Below are 23,506 nucleotides of genomic sequence, written 5' to 3'. Positions count from 1 at the left end.
TCTTGGTCAAAATTCTTGCCATGGACATTAATGTCATTATACTTCTGGGTTGTGTTACCTGGACATTTGGGCATCTGCCGGGGAAATCCAGGTCATACATCTCATAGTGTGATCTGGTTGAGTAGTAAATTTGCTGTGTTTTTCCCCCTGACAGGAGTCTTACAGGTGTGCCTAAGTCCAGACCTCACTGTGGGAAAGATTAAGAGAATGGTATTAAGTGAAAAGTGACAATGGCAGCTGCCAGTATTCTATTGATTAAGTATACAAGGCCTGGGAGTCAGGTAGGACTAAACGAATCTAGGAAGTCTCCTAGCTGTATTCAGTTTGGAATGTTTATTTGCTTATAGAAATTCAGTTTGTATGCATCATTAACATTTCATGAACTTAACCATTTTGGTTATGTACTATGTTTTGAGTGAGAGGTAGCCTGAATTACAGATATAGTGATTTATGTGCAGTTGTTAATTGTTTGGCTAGATGATCAGGTCTTACAAGCTATGGGAAAGGAAGACTGGTAACAAGAAGGTCTAACGGACTTCTTAGGAACAAATTGTGAAGATATTTGTTTCCAATGTTAATATCCACCAAAGAGCATCCATCTTAATAGCCAGGTGGACAAGATGACATGTTCTCTAGAGTCAGTCAGCTTCTTTTCCTAGCTACCCCACTGCTTGTTTTTTTAATTAAAAAAAAATTTATTTTTTTAAGTAGGCTCCATGCCCAACATGCAGCCCAATATAGGGTTCGAGCTCATGACCCCAGGATCAAGACCTGAGCTGAGATCAAGAGTCAGATGCCCAAATGCTGAGCGATCCAGGTGCCTGCTTGTTTAATGGGTTCATGAAAAAAGTAGCCATGATATCAGAGATGAAGGCTATACATGGGCTTAACATCATGGTGTACCCTTACTAGGACTGACCTGGTTGATACCACTGCTGAGTGCCTACTCTCTGACTACAGAGACCAATATTGAGCCCTTGATATGGTACCAGTTCTCAAAGTTTCCAGTTAGACCCATGGTAGCAGATTAATTACACTGGATGTCTTTCATCATGAAGGACGCATAGATTTGTCTCTTGGAATAGACATATTTTGGATATAGATTTGCCTTTCCTGCCTGTTTTGCTTCTGCCAACATTGGACTAACAGAATGACTTGATCTCTTCATGGCATTATATCAAGGTTAAGTCTGGTTAAGGGACTCATTTGAAAGCAAAAGAAATGCAGCAGTGGGCTCATGCTGATGGAATTATACCACATACTTCATTACTCAGAATTGGCTGGCCTAACTAAAAGGTGAAATGGCTTACTAGACCAGTTAGTTATGGTGTAAGTTGGGAGACACTTCCCTGGAAGGATGGGGTTCTCTTTTTATAGGATGCAGTATATATATTGAATCAGAGGCCATTAGATGAGGGTGTTTCTTCTACAGCCAGAATACATAAGTATGGGAAGCAAGGGTATGGATTTGCAATGTTCTTCTCAAAATAGCACATAATAACCTACTCACAGAAGTTTTGCTTCCTATCCCTGAAATTTTGAGCTACGCTCCTTTGTAGATCTTAATCCCCAAGGGGGTGGAAGGCAAGGAGTCAAGGGTGGAGAATGCTTCCATTTGGAGCTGTAGTCATGGTTCCATTGAATTGGAAGATGAGACTCCCAGCTGGTCATTTTGGGCTTCTTATTACACTGAAAAAATAAGTCAAAAGCAAAATGGGAGTTACTTTTTTGGTTGAGGTGATTGATTCCGATCATCAAGGGGAAATTGGGTTGCTGCTACATAGTAGGGATAAGGAGGGCAATGTATGAAATCCAGTGGATTCTGTGGGGTGCCTCATAATACTGTCGTGCTCAATAGTAATATTCATTGAAAAACTATAGGAATTACAGAAAGACAGGGTTATTGAGTACTCAGACCCATTGGGAATAAAATTTTGGATGATTCTACCAGCTAAAAAACCCTAACCCTCCTAATAAGATTCTGTGTGAGGGCAAGACAAAAATGGAATGGATAGTGAAAGAAGTCATAGATATCAACTGTAGCCTAATGGTCAAATGCAGAAAAAAGGACCACAGTAGTTTTATATATTCCCTTTACTTGTAATATTTAAATATACGAACCATTTTCCTCTTTCTTCCTCTGTCATTTTATATACTAGTTGGTAGAAGTTAACTTTACAATCTAGTAATAGCATATTCAGTTTGAATTATGACAGAACTTGAGGAATTACTGATATAGCCAGCAATGGATACAGTGACTGCTAGGATTATGTCTCTCCTCATTTTGGGGGAAAGGGTATGAACTTCATCACTTGTAAGTAGGATATCTGAATTTTGCTACGTGGAAATATAGAGTAGTTGTTGTATGGACTTTCAGATGTATTAGAAGGGTACATATGGAAACCAAGTAGCCAAAGACATGGTCTAATGGTCTGGGATGTTATCAGTTTATTGCTTCCCAGCTCCAAATCTACCATCCATTGCCTGCTTTGCAATAATTTAGATGGACTCTAAAAGCATTTTTCTTTTGCATTAAACGATGTTAAAGTTTGTCAGTAGAGGGCACTAGAGAAACTTTGCAATAAGAAGGGGATTTCTTCCCTGGTTCCAGTGTGCTCCCAGATGCTTTTTCTTGCTCCTCAGGCCTGGCTGTCAGTGATACATGTGGGAGACGTCTAGTGGTACTCATTCCCATTAAGTTGCATTGGCAATCTTGTGGCTGGCTTCCTATCAAGTTTTGTTTGTTTGTTTGTTTGTTTGTTTGTTTGTTTGTTTGTTTGTTTTTAGAGGGGGCAGAGGGACAGGGGGAGAGGGAGAGAGAGATTCTTAAGCAGGCGCCATGCCCAGTGTGAAGGCTGGCACCGGGCTTGATCTCACAACCCTGAGATCATGACCTGAGCTGAAATCAAGAGGCAGAAGCTTAACCGACTGAGCCACCCAGGCACCTCTTGCTATCAAGTTTTATAGGAATACTCATGAGTGGATTCCTAGTGGATTTTGTAGGCCCTCCAATAGCTTCACAGCAGTGGTCTACCTGTGCCTTGGAGGGGTATTTCCTGCTTGTTAGTTCCAACTATAATGCCCTGCCTCAGCTCACCTGCACCTGGAAGGTATTTCTGGCTTGACAGTTGTGGCTACAATTCCCTGTCCACCAACTTCAGCTCACTTGTGCTCTAAAGGAGTGTTTCCTGATTAACCAGCATTTATGGATCAGTCTGGCCTGGGGAAACTCTGTGAACTTCTGTGCCATTTAGTAATTTCTAACAATACATTCTCCAGTGACTTCTGGAGTTAAAGGATCCTCTTCCAAATGTCTTCCTTCTTTGGGTATACTCCCTCAGCCCTAGAGTATTCTTCAGCATTCTTTTTTATCCCATTATAGCAAATTACATTTAAAATCTTTGTATTAAACTTTCCCTTTTCAAATTACTTTGGATACTAGTAAGAGAGTTTTCTGCCTCCAGTCTATAGTAATTGATATATTTACTACTTATCTATGAAATTTGAAAGAAATCTTGTATGAGATTTCTTTTTCTTTGAAAGAAATTTTTATGCATAGTTGATTTTATTCTAAATATCTTAGTGGATGTTATCCACTTTGGGGCTTAATTCTTATTCTGGAATACAAAGCATATGTCAGGGATGTAGTAGACCTATTGACTACATGGTAATTAGAGCATTCATATCATAGGAGCCACCAGGATAGGTCACCACTGACCTGTGTGATGGTTTTCAGGATGGAGAAAAGATTAGAGTTCCCCTGAATCACTTCTAATTATAGATAAGAATTAGGCTTTCACTAGCTTAAGTAATCCCACTGCTTAGTGGACCTACTCAATGAAGGGATCCCTCTAGTCATAAACCAACCTCAGAGGTCAAATGCTTCTTTTAGGTTACAGAAGTCATTTTATGGGACTGGATCAAACTGGAAATCTCAGGGTAGTGGTCTGAGGTCAGTGCAGGACTCTTTCTGATGTTTAAGCAGTAGAGAGAAAACTCTGGAGCACAAGCCACCAGTAAAGATGTTTTCAGGTTCTGAAGACCTCAGGACCCCTCCTTGACTTTCATATCATGGTCTTAGTTGGAAAATTGCTTCCTTGATAGTTATTAATAGTTATTCATACCTAGAGAAGCTTCAAATAAGGTGAAGAAATCATGAAGATGGTGCTCCCTTCACTCAATTATCTTAAAAAGATCTTGACAAAACTGTCAGTTTTAGCAAAAAGGAAACTAAGGAAATATGGGATTCATGTCCTCCCACCTCACAAAAGCACTTATACCAATAACGCTTGAAAGATAAGTAAGTAGAAAATAATTTAATATTTTAATTTGTCTCATTCATTTTTTATTTTTTTTATTGCATGTTCTCTTCCCTTTCCCCCACCAATATCTATAAGCTCCATAAGAGCAAATATCTGTTCTGTCCTGTTTAGCACTGTATTGCTTGCATCTTATGTGTTCTCTGTGAGACAAATTCACTGATATCCCACCAGTCCTGCTTCTTTAGGCTACTTCCAGTAGTATTAAACCATGAGACATCAGTATATGTCTGTTGAACGAATAGCAGATATATTGCCTAACTTTTCATTTAGCACATTGCCTGTTTTTACACTTAGTATTTATCTATTATCTAATTCTTGGTAAAACAATATTTGGTGTACTGAAGTTGGGATAATGTTAATGTTACCCTTAGTATATGTTTCCAAAGCAAAATTTAAAAGTTAATAATTTTGTGACTCCATTTAAACATTCTGTTGTAGCTCCTGAAAGAGAACTTAAGCAGATTCTTAATAGAAATGCTCTAAATATTAATTTAGAAGAATCTTTTAAAATACAATTAAGTGATCAACACCAATGAGGTAATCTGTTACATGGGCCCTCCTCATTCCCCAAGGGAAAATGAAGTAATCTACCTAATAAGACCCCCTGCCCTTCCACCTAAGGGAAAGTGACCTTGCCTGGAACTATCTTTTCTTTTACTAACAACTTTCTTGCCCCACCCTCCTTCATATAAAAACTTTATATACCCTACGACCCAGCAATTGCTCTACTAGGTATTTACTCAAAGGATACAAAAATACTGATTCAAGGCAGCACATGCACCCCAATGTCCATAGCAGCATTATCAACAATAGCCAAATTATGGAAAGAGCCCAAATGTCCATCTACTGATGAATGGATAAAGAAGATGTGGTATGTATATATATATAATATAAGTAATATTCCATTATATATATATTATATTATTATATATATTATATATATATTATATATAATATTCCATTATATATAATATTCCATTATATATATTATATAATAACATATAATATATATAATATATAATTCCATTTTATATATATTATATATTAATGTTTATAATGATTAATATATATATATATATCCCAGGGTATTGGGATCGAGCGCCGCATTGGGCTCCTGGCTCCGTGGGGAGCCTGCTTCTTCCTCTCTTACTCCCCCTGCTTGTGTTCCCTCTCTTGCAGGCTGTCTCTCTCTCTCTGTCAAATATGTAAAATCTTTAAAAAATAAATAAATAAAAAATAAATCCACCAATTGAACCTGCTTACTTCTGTTCTTAAGGCAGTTTGCTAAAGTGTACTAATCATCGCAGCATGTGCTAAATAGTGAATTAAACACTTAACATGCATTATTTCATTTAATTAATATACTGTGTAAAGAATGCAAAAAGACCTTGAATGAGAGTAGATCTATTGATCATTGGTTTATAAACTCGTTATAGAGTTTCACTTAGAATTCAGATTTCTTTCATCTAGAAATTTGTTCCCCAGCCTCCCCAATCTGTCAGAATTTCTCTCTCTCAGCATCATGGCTGGCCCAGTGAATGCCATCTGAGTGACTAGGGCCCAGTTTTGGTTTCTTGAAGCAGAGAAGACTTCCACAAAGTCATGGGGCTCCAGAGGTCTAGAGACTTTGGTCAAGTCAGGGGTATGAGGTGGTAGTGGGGCATTCAGACACCAGTTGTGATACCACCAAAGTAAGAGTTGAGGCTCTGGTTCTAAAACTAGAAGTTCAGTGGTGGGTATGGTTTAGAAAGCAATAAACAACAGATTGTGAAAAAGCTCAGGACTGGAGGGGTTTGGTTTGATTATTGCAACTATCCATAGATTTTTTTTTTTTAAGATTTTATTTTATTTATTTGACGGGGAGAGAGACAGCCAGCAAGAGAGGGAACACAGGCAGCGGGAGTGGGAGAGGAAGAAGCAGGCTCCCAGCGGAAGAGCCTGATGTGGGGCTCGATCCCAGGACTCCGGTATCACGCCCTGAGCCGAAGGCAGACGCTTAAGGACTGAGCCATCCAGGGGTAGATATTTTGATAGGTTATTTTCATTGGTCCAGGGGATAATGGTGTGTTTATCTGGTTTAGAAAGCTATATATAAGGAAGATCATTAGTAATTCTTTTAGGTTATTTTCATTGGTCCAGGGGATAATGGTGTGTTTATCTGGTTTAGAAAGCTATATATAAGGAAGATCGTTAGTAATTCTGTTAGGTTATTTTCATTGGTCCAGGGGATAATGGTGTGTTTATCTGGTTTAGAAAGCTATATATAAGGAAGATCGTTAGTAATTCTGTATCATAAACATTTGATTGTTCACTTGAAAGCCCCTTATTTTTCTTGGATGTGTTCTATCACCACTGAATTTCAGAGAATTTCATACCCCTCTCCCCATCTTGCATCCGTTTTCCCTGGAGTGGCTTCCTCACAATTCACAATCTGTTCACCCCAGTTCCTTCCTCATTTACCCATATTTTCCCAAATATCCACTTCATAAGAAATTAAAGCCCAATAGTAATTCTGATAAGAGACAATGCTTAATGACTTGGAGCCAAAGGATCTGGAAGAAGACAACGAATTACTATTTACCCCAATGCTTTGATTTTAAAAATCTACTCCTTCAGTATTTTTTATTGAGTACCGAAAATGCACTGGGCACTGTTTTAGAACTGGGGAAATAAAGGTGAATAAAAGAGATTAAATACTTGTCTTCATAGAACATACATTTTATTAGGAGGATAGGTAATAAACAATTAAATCCATATAGAAATGTAATATAAATTGTAGGTAAAATCTATAAAGAAAAATAGAGCATGATAATGGCATAGAGAATGATAGAAGGAAGGAAAGTGATTGAGATCTTCTAAAAAGTGAAATTTGATCAGATAATTAAATAAAGTGAGGTGAAAAGATTCACATTGCTGCTACAAGGAAATGTGTCTAAGGAAAAGGCAAAAAAACCCCACAATGTTCTAGGGCAGAAAAACAGTTGAGGATCAGGAAGGAGGCTAGTGAGGCTGAAAAGGAGTGGGAAAAGTGGAAAGAGATGATGTTAAAAAGACAGAGAGGCCAGGTCACACGAGGCCTTGAAGGCCATGGTGAAGAATTTGGAATTGATTCTAGCGCAGTAGGGAACCATTAAAGTATGTTAAGCAAGGGAAAGACATGACATATACTTTTTAGAAGTAGATATGAATGAAGAATAAATTGAAGAAGAGCAAGTGAGAATGCAAGGAAACCAGTCAGGGGGCTCTTGAAGTTGTCAAAGTGAAACATGATGATAGCTGGGATGAAGGCAGTAACAATGGATGTGGTAAGAAGTAGTCAGGCTTGGGATATATTTTTTGAAGTTAAAGTGACAGCACTTTTGGTTGATTGTATAGAGACTATAGTGAGGATAAGAGAGGGGTCAAAAGTGACTGCAAAATTTTGGATGCGAATGGCAGTTTACATCACTTTTACTGAGATGGGAAAGGCTAGGAGATAATCATGTTTTGGGGGCAACCAATAGTTTAGATGTTTTAAGCTTGGATAATTCTTAGGCATTCAAGTGGCATCATCAGACAGGCAGTGAATATAAAAATACAGAATTTGGCAGAGGTACAGGAGTTATCAAATTGTGGAATCTGTTACATGTTAATGGTATTTAAAAACATTGGACAGGATGAGATCACCTAGGGAGGAGGTATAGAGGAAAAAAGAGACTGAGGACTAAGTTCTGGAGCATATTAACGTCTGGCGATTAAAAAGAAGAAGAGATATCCGCAAAGGAGATTTGGAAGGAGTGTTCAATGGAGTAGGAGGAAAACCAGTGGTCTTCTAGAAGTGAAGTGAAGAAAATGTTTGAGAAAGAGAAGAAGGAGAACTAAAGTTTAGTTATTGAGCATGTCAAGAAGTATGTTGTTGGTGACATTGACATAAGTAATTTCAATGGAGTAATGAAAGTCTGCCTAGAGAATATTCAAGAAGAAAGGAGAAGTGGAGAAACATTTTTAAAAAATAGTGGTCAGAGAAATGGGACGATAGCTATAGGGGATGTCAGCTCTAATAAGGATTTTATTTTTTTTTAATGAGAGGTATTAGAAAATGTGTATATGCTGACAAGAATGATCTGTCATGCCTAGACTTTTGAGTTTGAGAGGAGGACACATTGTCAGACTTTTATTTGTCAAAACAGATGAGCTTCGTGTCAGGAGAGGAGATAGTTTTCGTTGACATCTTCATTAGAATCAATAGCATTGTATATGAATAGCTTCAGATTTGCTCTTTTAAGACAAACATAAATAACTTTTCAGGGTTTGCTCTGCCTTACACAGATTCCCAGGCATCTAGGCATGTGGCAGGAGTGACAGACCTGCCAAGCAATGTGTCTGGTCCTGTGTGATGGATTGGTGGTTTTTGATGAATGGCCCATGCCAGGCAGCACCATTAGAGCTGACTGACTCTGGCAAGATTAACTGTTTTAGATTGTACAGACATCTTTCAAGAGGGAAGTATTTCTGTATATCTATCTTCTGTCCATCACAAAGGGGTCCCTTGCAGCTTGTCATAATCTATAAAGAGGAACAAAACATTTTCATACCTATGAAGGATCCTTTCAGCTATTTATTCAGTTACTTTTATATCTTAGAGCCAATATAAATATATTGGTTTTCTTTTGTAGTCGTTAAACTCTTCTTGTAAGTTAAGTTATCCCTAGCACCATCTAAGAGTGAAAATTAAACTTGAAACATCTAAAGAGCTTAATATCATGGCTTAATCTAGTTTGTGACACATAGCAGTTATCATATTATAAATATTTGTCTACATATCATAGTTCCCTTGAGAGATACCATAGGGCCTGGAATATATCAAGTATTCAGTAAATGTTTGTTAAGTGAATAAATTTGTGAATGAGATATATAACACTGTTTTAGAGTTAATGGTACTTTAAAGAAATACTTAAAAGGCTATGACCTTTTCCTTAGAAGAAACAAATTGGTAAAGAAAATGTATTTCCAAGTGACATATATACTATTTATTTTTAGTCAAACATTTCTATAGAGCTTATTATATGGCAGACACTATAATAATTGCTTTACAAATATTAACTCAGGTAATTTCTTAAGTCGGTATTATTATCAGCATTTTACATGTAAGGAAACTGAGGCATGGAGAAATTAAGGAAAGTTACACAGCTAAAAAAGGGCAGAGCTAATACTCAAACCCAAACATCTAATTTCAAACCTCTAACCATATGGTTTGCCAAACTATAATATTTGGCGATTGATTTAATGTAAAATATTTTTCAAAATCAACTACTGTTGACCAGGAATCAACTATAATCAGAATGCTGCACTTGGAACTGCTTTGAAATTTCAGAGATTCATGGTTTGGGATCCACCCGACTAATAGTTACTGCTCATTATATACTTACTATTGCCAGGTATCATACTAGGTTTTTTTTGTTTGGTTTGGTTTTGGTTTTGGTTTTCATTTTTTTTAAGGATTTATTTCCTTATTTTAGAGAGAGGGCAAGTGAGGGGAGGGGCAGAAGGAGAGAGAGAAACTTCAGCAGACTCCGTGCGGAGTGCAGAGCCAGTGTGTGGCCCAGCCTCAAGACCCTGAGATCAGGGCCCAAGCTGAAACCAAGAGTCAGATGCCCAAACAACTATACCACCCAGGGGCCCCATACTAGGTTCTTTCTATGTCCTACCTCGATTCTGAAATGATGAATCCAAGCTATAGGAGTTTTTTATCCTATTTGACAGATAAGGAAACTAAAGTGTGAGTGGAAGAACTGGAAATCAAACCCATAAATGTCTTATTTCAAAGTCAGGGCTCTATAGAGTGACTCAAAGGGGAAAATAGAAGGACCTAGTTAAATAAGTCAATTTTGTAGAGAAGATAGAACCAGCTAGGTTAAACTACAGTGTTTTTTGAAGTTGGAATTGAATTTAAGATTGTTTTGTGTAAAAATTCTATTTCATAACATCTGAAAATAAAAATTTCCACTATTTTTGGTTTTATGTTTTGATTAATAATTTTGTTTTAATTCAAGTGGAAAACCATGGAGAATACAAAGAAAAGAAGTGATCAGTATCAATAATAAAAATAAAAGTATGTATTCTCAGCACAAAAATAATTCATTGCTTTTGTCTTCTTAAAGAATTTTACTGTTACTAGGAATCAAGAATTTTGGGCTTCATCTTCTCTTGTTCACCTACAGTTCTATTAAAGTTATAAGAAAATAACTGACCTTTAATCTGCCTTGGCCAGCTGCCATGTAAAGTACTTTACATCCACTGCCTAATTTAATCTTCATAATAACCCTATTAGTTAGATACTATTATTATTTCATTGATTAGGAAACTGAGGACTAGAGAAGTAATCACTTGCCTAAATTCACTCAGTTAATAAGTAGCAGAGGTGAGATGTTAATTATGGTCTGTGTGACTCTAAAGTTCATTAAGAATATTTGTTGTTAATTATAGCACCCAATGGTAACTGCTTAACTATTTAGAAAGCACTTCTATATCCTTTATCACATTTAATCTGAACAATTTTGTGAGGTGGGCAAGTCAGATAAAAAAAGACCAGAAGATCTTGAGTTAAGAAAAGCTTTTTAAAAAAAATGAACAAAAGATTATATCAAAGTTAAGTACTACTCTTCATTGAAAGATATCTTTAAGAGAAAGAAAATGTAAGCCACAGAATGGGATAAAATAATCTCAAAATCTATACCCAACAAAGAAAAAGGACTCTTTAAAATTAATGAAAAAAGTCAGATCACCTAGTAGAAAAATGAGAAAAGACTGTGACAGGCACTTCACTGAGGATATCCATAGACCAATAAACATATGAAAAGGTGCTCAACTTGATTTTCATCAAGAAATGCAAATTAAATCCACAATACAATACCATTTTGGCTAAAACAAAAATGTGTTGGTGAAGATATGGAGTGACCAGAACCATCTTTTACACTGCTAGTGGGAGGATAAATTTCAGATATTTTGGAAAGCTATTTGGCAATTATTTACTAAAGCTGAATATATACATTCATACCCCATGACCCAAGAATGCCATAAGGGCATACTCAACAGAAATGCATATATATGGGCACTTAAAGACATGCAGTTATGTTCTATGGAAGTATTATTTGTAATACTCTACAATTGTAAATTCTTCAAATGCTTATTGACTGTCAAATGGATAAATATGTGTGATATATTCACATAATGAAACATTATACAGAAATTATAATAAACTGCAGTTGTACACAATAACATGGAAGAATCTCCCAACAAAATATGGAGTGAAAGACAGATACAAAATAGTACATGCTATATAATTCTATTTAGATAAACTTCAAAAACAGAGAAAACTAATCTATACAGTTAGAAGTCATAATAGTGATCACAATTGGGGATGGTAGTGATTGGAAAAGGGCATGAGAAGAGTGTATGTTAAAACAATGTATTCTGTTGTTGATGGATGTTTGTGTTGTTTTCCATTTTTGGCTCTTATGAATAGAGCTGCTCTGAAAATTTTTATATACATCTTTTGATGGACATATATGTTTTAGTAATATTTCTTGCTTTACACTCTACTGATATTAATATAGTCATACCAATTTCCTTTTTGTTAATGTTCGTATGGTATATCTTTTTCATTCTATGTCCTTAGAAGACTGTCTTGTGGGAGCAACCTAAGTGTCCATCAATGGATGAATGAATAAAGAGGTTATGAGATATACCTATATACTTACATATAGATATATATGGATATATGCAATGGAATATTATTCAGCCATAAAGAACCACAAGGAAATCCTGCCATTTGTGACAACATGGATGGAACTTGAAAGACATTATGTTAAGTGAAATAAGTCAGAGAAAGACAAATACTGTACAATCTCACTTGTACGTGGCATCTATTTAAAAACACACGTATACACAAAAACTCACAGAAAAAGAGATAGGATTTATAGTTATCAGAAGTGTGGGGTGGGGGAAGGGGAAATTGGAGGAAGATGGTTAAAAGGTACACATTCCCAGTTATAAGGTAAAATAAGTATACTAGAGATGTACAATATGATGAGTATAACACTGCTGTATGATATGTAGAAAACTTAAGAGAATAGATTTAAAGACTTCTGATCACAAGGAGACTTTTTTTCTTTTCTCTTTATCATAGCTATGTGAGATGATGGATGTTAACTAAACCTACTGTGGTAATCATTTCACAATATATGTAAATCAAACCATCATGCTATACAGCTTAAATTTATATACTGATGTATGTCAACTACACTTGACCCTTGAACAACACATGGGTTAGGGGCACCAACCCCAATGTAGTTGAAAATCCACATACAACTTTTGGCTCTGCTAAAACTTAACTACTAATACCTGCTGCAGACTGGAAGCCTTACTGATAACATGAACAGTCAATCAACACATATTGGGTGTGTTATATGTATTCTATACTGTATTCTTACAATAAAGTAAGCTAGAGAAAAATGTTATTAAAATAATATGATAAAATATAATTACAGTTCTGTACTGTATTTATTTTAAAAATCCACATACAAGTGGACCCACAGAGTTTGAACTCATGTTGTTCAAGGTTCAACTGTATTTCTCAATCTGAAAAAAGTTTTAAAAAAGACTGTCTCTTGTAAACTTCATTTAATTGAGTCTTTTTTAAAAAAGACAATGTTAGTCTTTAATTTGAAGTGTTCATTTACATTTAAAAAAATTTTTTTAAGATTTTATTTGTCAGAGAGAGCGAGTACAAGCAGGGGAGCAGCAGGCAGATGGCAGAGGGAGAAGCAGGCTCCCCACTGAGCAGGGAGCCCGATGCGGACTCGATCCCAGGGATCATGGCCTGAGCCGAAGGCAAATGCTTAACTGATTGAGCCACCCAGGCATCCCTAGTTCATTTATACTTAATGTATTATTGGTAGTTGGTTTATTTATAGCATCTTACTATTTGCTTTCAATTCTTCCCAGCTCAGCAGTTCTTTGTTTTTCATTCTTCTTTTCTTGCCTTATTTTAGAATAATCAAATATTTTTGTAATTCATTTTCTCTTCTATTTTTATTATGCTTTCTTGTACTACTTGTGTATTTAGAGAACCACAGTAATTTCTCTTGTCTGGAAAATGGGTTGAGGGGTAGAAATGTTCCTCATACTCTTCAGTATTGACTATGAGCACCAGATCACTCATAGTTCAGTTCAACGTATTCCTCTGTTCTCTGAATTTCATGAAAACAGGTATCTGGATTTAGGGATTTGACTAGACTCTGGTTGCATCTCTTTGGCAAGACAACAAATGGTGGTGTATTCTTTCATCAGGGGACACATACTGTCTGAACTTCACTCTGTCTTTAGGTTAGCAGCTATTGATGTTTGTGACTAGATCCGTTAAGTCTGAGGATGCCAAAATGGTGATATTCTAATTTGGTGCTGTCCAATAGAAATGATGTGATCCACCGAAGTGAATGACATATGTAATTATAAATATTCTTGTGGCCGTGTCAAAAAAGTTAAAAGGAACTTATGAAATTAATTTTGATATGTTATATATATACATATATATATACATATTTAACACAATATATAAGATTATCATTTCAACATGTATTCAATATAAAAATCATTGAGATATCTTACATTATCATTTTTTGTACTAAATCTTTGAAATCTGTTGTGTATTTTACATTTATATCACATTTTAATTTGGACTAGCCAAATTTCCTGTGCTCTATGGACATGTGACTGTGAACTATCATATTAGATTGCACAGTTTTAACTCTTTTATGTTTGTAAATTAGCTGGAGTAATTTTATAAGGAGATATTTCTTTCCAATCATGATTTTCAAGTTCACAGGGGAAGGTAGAGATAGACTATCCAAAAATTATTGATTTGCTTTATTCAACTATATATACACGGCAGTTTCAGAAAACAGTACTATTACTATTATCCCACTATAATTATTTAAAAGAGTTAAAATTTCTTTTGCATATTCCCTCCCATTTTGCCCCATGTTTTACCATTTCTATATTGGCAGAACACATATTCATTACCATATATACTCTTTCTTTTACTTATTTAATCTTCATTCTGCTAGTAACTGTATATTTAATGCTCAAAAGTGTTTGTGCTGATGTTTCCCTAGTCATTTTGGTTGTCTAAATGAAGCTTGTCTTCTAGAAGATTCCTCAGGTAGAGTTCTGGGAACAATATGAGTATTTGAATGTTTCTGATAAATATTCTAGGCTCTTTTCTCTTTGAAAGTAAGCTTTTCTGGACGTGAAATTCTCAGCTCACATTTTTTTTCCTTGAGAATTTTTGTTACTCCTCCCTTTTATTTTTGGCATACAGTGTTGCTGTAAGAAAATATGATAATAGTTAAATTTTGTTCTCTCATGTCACTTGCTCTTTTTTCTAGCAGTGCAAAGGATGTTTTTCACATATGTGTAATATTTATATTACCTATAAATATAAATGTACATAATACATATATATATAATCTTGGTATAGATCGTTCTGCATCAGTATTCTTGGATATACAGTGTGATGTTTCAGTGTATAGTCTCAAATTTTAAAAATTGTTTTAGAGACGTTTTCTTGAATTTTGCTTTTAATTTTTTTTAGATTAGTATTTAGTTCCCTTGCTTTGGTTTTCTCCTTTAAGTCTCTTATTACCTATAACTTTGCATTAATCTACATAGATTAATATGCACAGATCTTCTTAGCATATCTTCAATATGTGCCACTTTCAAGACCTTTTTATCTCTTCTTTCATTTCTTTTTGATTCTGACTACTCCCTCTTTTTAGTTTATATTTCTCTTAAGCCATTTTTTGTTGTGTTTACATACTTTTATGTTACTTCTAGTTTGATCTTCATTTCTAAAAATTTTATATTTATATTTTATATTTCTAATTCTTTGAAGTCTGTCACTTCATTTCTGCTGTTATTTAGTATCTTATATCATTTTATTAATGGCTTTAGCTAATTTTGGAATGTATGCTGCTATTTTTTTTTTTTTTTTTACATTCGAGTATGTTTTTGTGGCATGCTTTTACTGTCTACAGAGATGTCTATCCTGGCTTTACATCCATACATTTTCATCAGATATCCCTGTTCTCATTTTTTATTCCACTCCCAGAAATTTCTTCTTAGTATGGGGACTTATCTTGGAAAGAAACCCTAATTGGAAAAGAAACTCACTTTTGAGAGTTCATAGGGCCCAGAGTACAACAGATACTTTATGCCTTACTGCAGGCTTGTTAATTTCACCCTCTATTGGATTGGGCAAAACTCTTTACAGTTTTAGATGCTCTGTCAGTTTGCACTCATTGCACTTTCCAGTGAATACCTGTTTGGTATTTTGGGATTATCTTAACCTGAGGTCCATCAGACATCCTATTATTTCCTTTTGCTTTCTTCTGCACAGATGCCAGTAACATACAAATTTTGCAGCTGTTGGTGGTTTGTCCTTGTCCACTTTTACTTTGAGGTTAATTGGGATGCTTTGTCACTCAGTTTTGTTGTAAATGTCCTTTGGTTTTTGTTTTACCATCTGTTTTGATGTGGAGATTTTGGAAGATGCAAAAACTATGGTGCCATCACAGTTGCCATCTTTCTGGAATATAGTGCTGTTTTAAATTAGCTTCCTTAATATCCAAATTCCAAAAATGAGCACTTGATTGACACCTGACTAGGCCATTCCTGTACCCTCTGTAGGGTATGGTAGGATGACTTTGACTTGTGAACACCTACTATTCACCACCTGGACTAATAAGAAAGCTGGATTTTCAGGATTTTAGAAAGCTGATTTCTACTTTTGATGAACAGTGATTGAGACTAAGGAAGAGCACCATTTGAACACAAAAGGCCTGGAAAGAACCCCTAACAAGACGAAAATGGAAACTGAACTCCATCCAGAAAACTTGAATTGAAATCCTCATGATGCACCTACTATCTCTTTGATTTGGGGGAAGTCATTTATATTAATTGAAACTTAGAGTTTTTATTTTTTAATTTCTAAAACGCTTTCTTTACTTGGCTAGGAATATTGGGTGGGAAAAGCAAAAGATGCAATGTTTTAGAGAGATCCTTTAAAGCTAGCAAGTCACTCATTTAAATTATTTTTGTTACATCTTTTCTAAATATTACTTCTGTGGTCTTATAAAAACCAATGGTGGATCCTCCTTAGCCTTAGGGCTATATCCCACTTATTGGAACTGTATCAATAGGCATTGAAGTGAAGATGAAAAGAAGAGGTTAAGAATTGCATTACTAAGCACATTGATATATGATATAAATAAATACCTTTTGAAAGTGATGAAATGACATCACTGACACTTTTGAGGGTTCTCTAACAAAGGCTTTAATAAATAGCCTAGATATAACATTTTTTTTTAATGCAGCCCTTTGTTGATAACACTGGTAAATTTTGGCTTCTGCATTCAGTCTGGCTGGACACCCTCGGGCAAGGCAACCATCTGCCTTGGATGCTTCAGGTGTTTTTTTGGCTAAGTGTGAGACCAAATGACCTCTGAAACACCTTCCATGATTCTATTATTTCATTAGGAAGCAGTGTATATTTTTATAAGTTGCATTGTACTATATTCACTATATTTTCCAAGCAAACTATATATATAATAAAGTCCAATAATTAGTGAAATGGAAAAGCTCAGATGATTATGACTTTCACATTAATTTGTATCAGTGATGTAGGTGAAGAGGTAGGGATAGGATAGGGATACAGTGTACCTATGTCCTGGACTAGAGGTAAAAGTTTGTATATGGATCAAATGGGGAATAGATAATCTCTCAGAAGTTCAACTTTCAAAAATATAGCTTTGGAGAAAAATACGGGGTCATGATGTAGAACCCAGGTGATACAATTGTGTTTTTATTAAGTCATTTAAGGTCCAGAGGCCTTAGGTCTTGAACAGAAATAGGCATCCAAGTGTCTAAAAATATCTATACCCACATTATGAAAGATTTCCCTTCAAATATTGTCTCTACAAAATGCTCTCTGGAAAAATAAATCATGCTAAATGTTAATAAATAAATCATGCTAAAAATATGAAAAAGCACAGCTTGTTATATGCCCCTTTTGGAGAGTTGGCAGGATATTAGCATATTAAAAGCACTGAAAAAGACCAAAGTTTAGAAACCTATTTATCAATCTATTATCTAGTATTTGCAGGTGACACCCCTCCCTCTCTTTTTTTCAAAAAGTTATTTTTTTTTAAAGATTTTATTTATTTATTCGACAGAGATAGAGACAGCCAGCGAGAGAGAGAACACAAGCAGGGGGAGTGGGAGAGGAAGAAGCAGGCTCATAGCGGAAGAGCCTGATGTGGGGCTCGATCCCATAACACCGGGATCACGCCCTGAGCCGAAGGCAGATGCTTAACCGCTGTGCCACCCAGGCGCCCCTTTTCAAAAGGTTATTAATATACTGGAGACAAGTGGGTATCTGTGGCAAACCTAAAATCTTTGGACCCAATGGTGTGGACTGAAAGTTGGTGGGGATAGAAGGGTCGTGGATTCATTTCCAGGCTTTAAGCAATCCTAATAATATTCAAGTGTCTAAAATTGGATAATCATGTGACCCAAAGTACAATTTCCAATTATGTTAGTGGATACAAGGAAGAGCTAGATCCCCCACTGAAAATCACAGAAGGACAGACTTGTTAAACATGAGGAGAAAAGGAGTTCCTACATAAGGGAGTTGTCTGTTCTAATAGACATTTTCCCTCATGTCTTTGCACCATTCCAATAAGAGTTATCCACACCACTTCAAAATACCTGATTTTTTCATGCTCATCAGTGATCTTCACATGGCCAAAACCAGGTTTATTCCTTATGTTTCTTAATCTATCATCAGCATTTGGCACAGTTATTCACCCCTCCTATTTGAAATATTTTCTCTATTTAGTGGAGCAGCATTCTTCTTATTTTTCGTACCTCACTGACCACTTCTTTTCAGTCTACTTTAATAGGCCATTTTCACCTTTCTTTAAATGCCTGGTTGTTTGAGGACTCAGCCCCTTGAATTTTTTCTAATCTACATCCACTTCCTAGGTGATCTCATCGAGCTCCATGACTTTGATGACCATCTCTGGCCTGATGAGACTCCAGCCACAACTTCCTTCTCATTGCTACATTCCACTGCTACAGCCTCTCCGAATTCTAAATTTCATATTCATATATCTAATTGCCTACTCAGCTTCTCTGTTTGAATACCTAATTGGCATTTCACACTTAAAATATCTAAATAGACTTCTTAATTTTCTCCCCAAACTCTTTCCTCACCTCATCTTCCACATCTCAATAAATGTAATCCCATCCTTCCACTCACTTGGGTTAAAATCGCTGGAATTATCTTCATTCTTCTCCTTTTCTTAAACCCTGTATCCAATTTATTAGCAAATCCTGTTGCTTTACCTTCAAATTATAGTTCAAGTCTGACCGTTTTATTCCACTTCTGCTAACCTCAATCTAACCCACCATCATTTCTCTTCTGGATCTCTTCAAAAACCTCCAAAGTGGTATTTCTGCTTCCACTCTTGCTCCCCTAGTGTGTTTACCACACAACAACAGAGTGTTTTTGGTTTTTTTTTAAACCTAAGTCAGGTCAAGTCAGTCCTCTGTTCAAGACCTTCCACTTACCATTCTCATTCAAATTATTATGCTGGACCGCTGTTCCCGGTAAGACTCTCTTATCCCCTCCCTCTAGCTTACTCCCTTTTACCCACAGAGGTGTCTTGCTGTTCTTTGAACACACTGAGCTCTTTCTTACTTGACAGCCTTTGCATTTACTGTTCCTTCTGTCTGAGGTGCTTCCTCCAGTTATATGCAGGGCTTACTTACTCCCTCATCTCATCAGATTGAGCTCAGAGAGGCATTTATCAGAGAGGCATTTCCTGAGTTTTACAAAACAATGCTAATCTCCTCTGTACCACTCGTTTAACCCCATTTTTTCTTTAAAGCACTTTTTTCCCACCTATTAAAATGTTATATGTGTGTGTTTGGTGTTTGTTTCTCTCCTGTAGAATTATTATGATCAGAATCCTTATAAAAATTATCTTTATTCTTTTAAATTAGTTGGGTCCATGCTTGGTCCTTTTGCCTATTGGGCAAACTCGGTCACAAGCTCACATTCCTCTACTCTTCCTCTCTAGTGTTGTTGTTCATGCTTTTTAGACATGACTCTCACCCACCTGCCCTCACATCCCCACTTCTCCTGGAGTGTCCATTACATGGGCATTCAGTTTTAAAACAGAGTGTGGGACTTGCAGGGCCTGTGCCAAAGCCCTGCTCACCCAAAGTCATTTAGTGAAGGAGTCCATTATGATCAGCACTTGCAGAGCAAAATCCCCCGTGATGGAGGCAGCCCACTCACAGCAGACTCACTTTCATCCTAATGGCATTCTGCTCTGTCTGGCATGCTTCCTGATGGGGACTCTGCCCCCCAGGAAGAGCACCAAAGCACATAGAAACATCCAATAATGACAACAGCCACAGCAATAAAAAACAAATATTCACGGGATTGCCTGAAGAGAGACAAAAGAAATCAAGCTTTTCAGTCGCTGTGATTGTTCAGGTTTTTGCCCCTCAGCATGAGGGCATTGCTAGGTCAGGCACCTGAGGTCCTGTGCTCTCTTGCAGTTTGGTGTTCTCACTCCTCTAGAAGCCAGGTTCTTACAGAAGCTGACAATTTTATACTCCCAAACTCAAGAATCCTTTCATGTGGGGAAAGTACTTTACTTTTTTTTTTTAAGATTTTATTTATTTATTTGACAGAGAGAGACAGCGAGAGAGGGAACACAAGCAGAGGGAGTGGGAGAGGAAGACGCAGGCTCCTAGCGAAGCCTGATGTGGGGCTCGATCCCAGGACTCTGGGATCACTCCCTGAGCTGAAGGCAGACGCTTAACGACTGCACCACCCAGGCGCCCCGGGAAAGAACTTTAAAAAAGGTCTTTCAGTTGAAGGCACCTGGGAAACTCTTCCAATAACTAGTGCAAGGAATTTTTATTTTCAGGATGTAATCACACCACAAAAGATTCCTCTTTTCCTATTTTCTGTTAGCATTATTGAGTCACCACTTTGGGAACAGAAAGCAGGGACCAAAAGGAAGGAAAGTGTACATTTATTAAGAGCATAATTAGGGCTTCACTCTTTCAATGAAGAATATTATATTAAATCAGTAAAGTTTTTGGAATAACATATTCCACCAAATGATGAATTGCAAACTGCTCAAATAAAAAGTACGTTAAAGGACAAAAAACATGTTTTATTAAATTATCTTTATATGGCAGAATTTCTGGAACAGGGATAATTTAGTCACATATTATCCAGCTTATATATTTAAGCGAACAGGAATGCTTTTAGTAGAAAAAATAATCAAAAGCATAGACCTTAATCACAACCTTCTTCCTGAAGCAACTTCATTTATATTTTTAACTAAAGAAAAGCTGAGAGAAACTTCATAATAATCTTCAAGAAGATGCAAGCATATTACATACTAAATATGTTTATTTCCGTGGAGAATAGAATGAAGAAAATGAATTCAGTGGGGGAGATTTAGGTAAAAGTTAGATGAATTTTCGAATGAAGGTTATTACACTTGGGGAGAGACTGATAATGAAGGAGGAACCGCCTTAGCAGTGGAATTCTAGCAACTCTGACAACTTCAAACATTCATCCAGACTCTGAACATTTGAGCAAGTCCTAGAATGTTTCTGTTTTTTCAATCATAAAATGAAGAGGTAGGTCCTTCCAGATCCTTCTGTCTATAAGGACATACTTGCTTGGAGGCAAAGGGCTACACTATTTGAATGGTTGAGGTCTTCCCAGGGAGAAGTTTCTTCATAATGAAATCTCATGACTGCAGATAGAAAGCCTGAGACTGTACTCTGACACAGGAGCTTCAGGGAGAACTTCTGGTTCTTTGTCCTTCTCTTCTGGGGGAAACAGACTATGCCTGCCTGCAGTTGCTGGCATGATACCACAGGAAGAGTTTATTTCCCCATCCTGATGACTGGGAAATGGCATGTGAACTCAGCCCTCAACAGCACTGAGGAGTTTTGGGGGGTGTGTCTTCAATACTGTGGGAGCTGACGTTCCCGTTGCTGTTTCCTAGGAGGAAACAGCAGCTTCTGCCTGCCATATGTTCATATAACACTGCATGCCAACTTGCATGCCATATCATGCCAGCCTGGAAACAAGTATGTTCACCAGGACTATATTAGCATCATTCTACTTGCAATCTAATTAATAATTAGCTGTCTTCCTGCAGCCCTTGAAGACAAATGTGAAAGCAACTTTGTCATGTTTATTAAGAATACACTTATCTTCTGGTGTTTTAATATGGACAATGGAAAAGGGAAATTTCAAAATCTTGGAGCATTGGTGAGTCTGAGTGAAAGGTTCAAAGGACTCTTTGTACTGTTTTTTGAAACTTCCAGGGAGTCTATAATCATTTCAAAATAAAAAGTTTTACAAAATCTGTGACACAAACTCAAGGCTGGCCTCATATATCAATAGAGTAAGCAATAACTTAGTATCATGCCAGGCATTTATAAAGTCTATATTTACGAAGTCCATGTCAGAAGCTAAAACTCTTGATACCATTCAATCTTTTGCAGATCACTTTAGTGTGAAAGAATGACTGAGGGAGAAGTTATGAGAAGGTGAATGATAGAAGATCAAGGACCCTGCCCCTGGTGACCCTTGAGGACACTACAGTTCTTCATTGTGCTCTAGGACTGGGCTGCTAGCTAGGGAAGGCTCTGTGTTCTACCAGAGTACAAAAAATTGAGAATATTTTGCAATTTTAAAGGAAAAACTTAAGTGACTATGTATCTTGGGCACCTTTACTTTGAAGAACTCTCAAGGTAGTGTCAAGTAATTGCATGCAGGTCTTTTATTCCTCTGACTAGAACTATATTTATGAGTAATTAAGGACACTCTGCATATTTCTTTATGTAAAAAGGAATACAAAACATTTGTTTCTCTTGGGGCACCTGGTTGGCTCAGTTAGTTAACTGTCTGCCTTCAGCTCAGGTCATGATCTCAGGATCCTGGGATCTAGTCCCTCATTGGGCTCCCTGCTCAGCAGCATGTCTTTCTCTCCCTCTGCCCCTTCCCCCTGCTCATGCACTCTCTCCCTTTCTCTCTCTCCCTAATAAATAAATAAAATCTTGGAAAAAAATTTTGTTGCTTTCTGCACACTAAATGGTGTGATTTCTTGATAGTTAAAGAAAACTTAAATCATTGCTAATTAAGTATGTTTAGGGGAAATATTTATTTTCAACTTAGAGAGTGAGTTACTGTTGGTACTTCACATTGTAAAGTTATTATTAAGAGGGAAGTAGCTAGCTGTTTTCTAATTGTACCACAAAACTGAACTAAAATAAGAGCAATTTTTATTTAAGTAACGTTCAAATGTTAAATTCTTACTAAAAATGTTGTGAAATAGGAATGAGGCTGTATAAATCCATTTGGCTAATGTGTAAACAGTAAGGCAAGAAAAAAAAAACAGTAAAACCATATTAGAATAATACATTTTACAAATAAAATGCAACTCACAGTGTTGTTGCTGGTCTTCTGAGAATTAGGTAGAGGATGTGGTAGGGAGGCTGGGATGGTGAGCTATAATCCAGAGCATCTATGTTCTAATGCAGTGCTCTTTTCCTAACCATTAAACAAATGTAAAGTAATTGAAAAATGCCATATGCTTATTAACGTATAACTATTCCTCACTAAAATTTATATATATTTTTACATATAACACACACGTACATTATATATGCCACATACACAAATAAGGCTGTATTGTAAAAGTCATATCTTTGCAAGTAGTTTTACTTCAGAACTTGTACTTTTCCCAATAGATCTACATATTTATAATTGATGTTGTTAAAAGAGAATTTGTACAATTTCCCAAACTTGTTGGAATTTTATTAAAAGAACCAAATTTCCTGGAAGGAAGTGATGATTTTATTCTAATTCAAACCAGACTGTTGGATATATATTTAGACAGGAAAAACTAAGTACAGTGATTTGAATTGATACCCTGTGCAATAGCAGAAATCTAAAATATCTAATTGCTTAATTTTTATGGGCAAAGCAAGGGAGTAAACCCCTCACTGACAAGAGAGTGAGACATGGAATAGAAGAA

At 36.3% G+C, this 23,506-nt stretch overlaps 1 long non-coding RNA gene across 3 annotated transcripts in view; it reads left to right on the top strand.

Annotated features, from left to right (window-relative positions):
• The window catches only part of LOC123787480 (uncharacterized), a 402,838-nt gene that overhangs the window by 245,981 nt on the left and 133,351 nt on the right, over positions 1-23,506 (top strand). The window lies entirely within an intron of this gene.

The sequence above is a fragment of the Ursus americanus genome, chromosome 8 (genome assembly GCF_024610735.1).
Source record: "Ursus americanus isolate L20-20 chromosome 8, mUrsAme1.1.p, whole genome shotgun sequence".
Classification (NCBI taxonomy): domain Eukaryota; kingdom Metazoa; phylum Chordata; class Mammalia; order Carnivora; family Ursidae; genus Ursus; species Ursus americanus.
The sequence above is the reverse complement of the archived record's forward strand: the minus strand, read 5'-3'. Positions and strand labels throughout refer to the sequence as shown.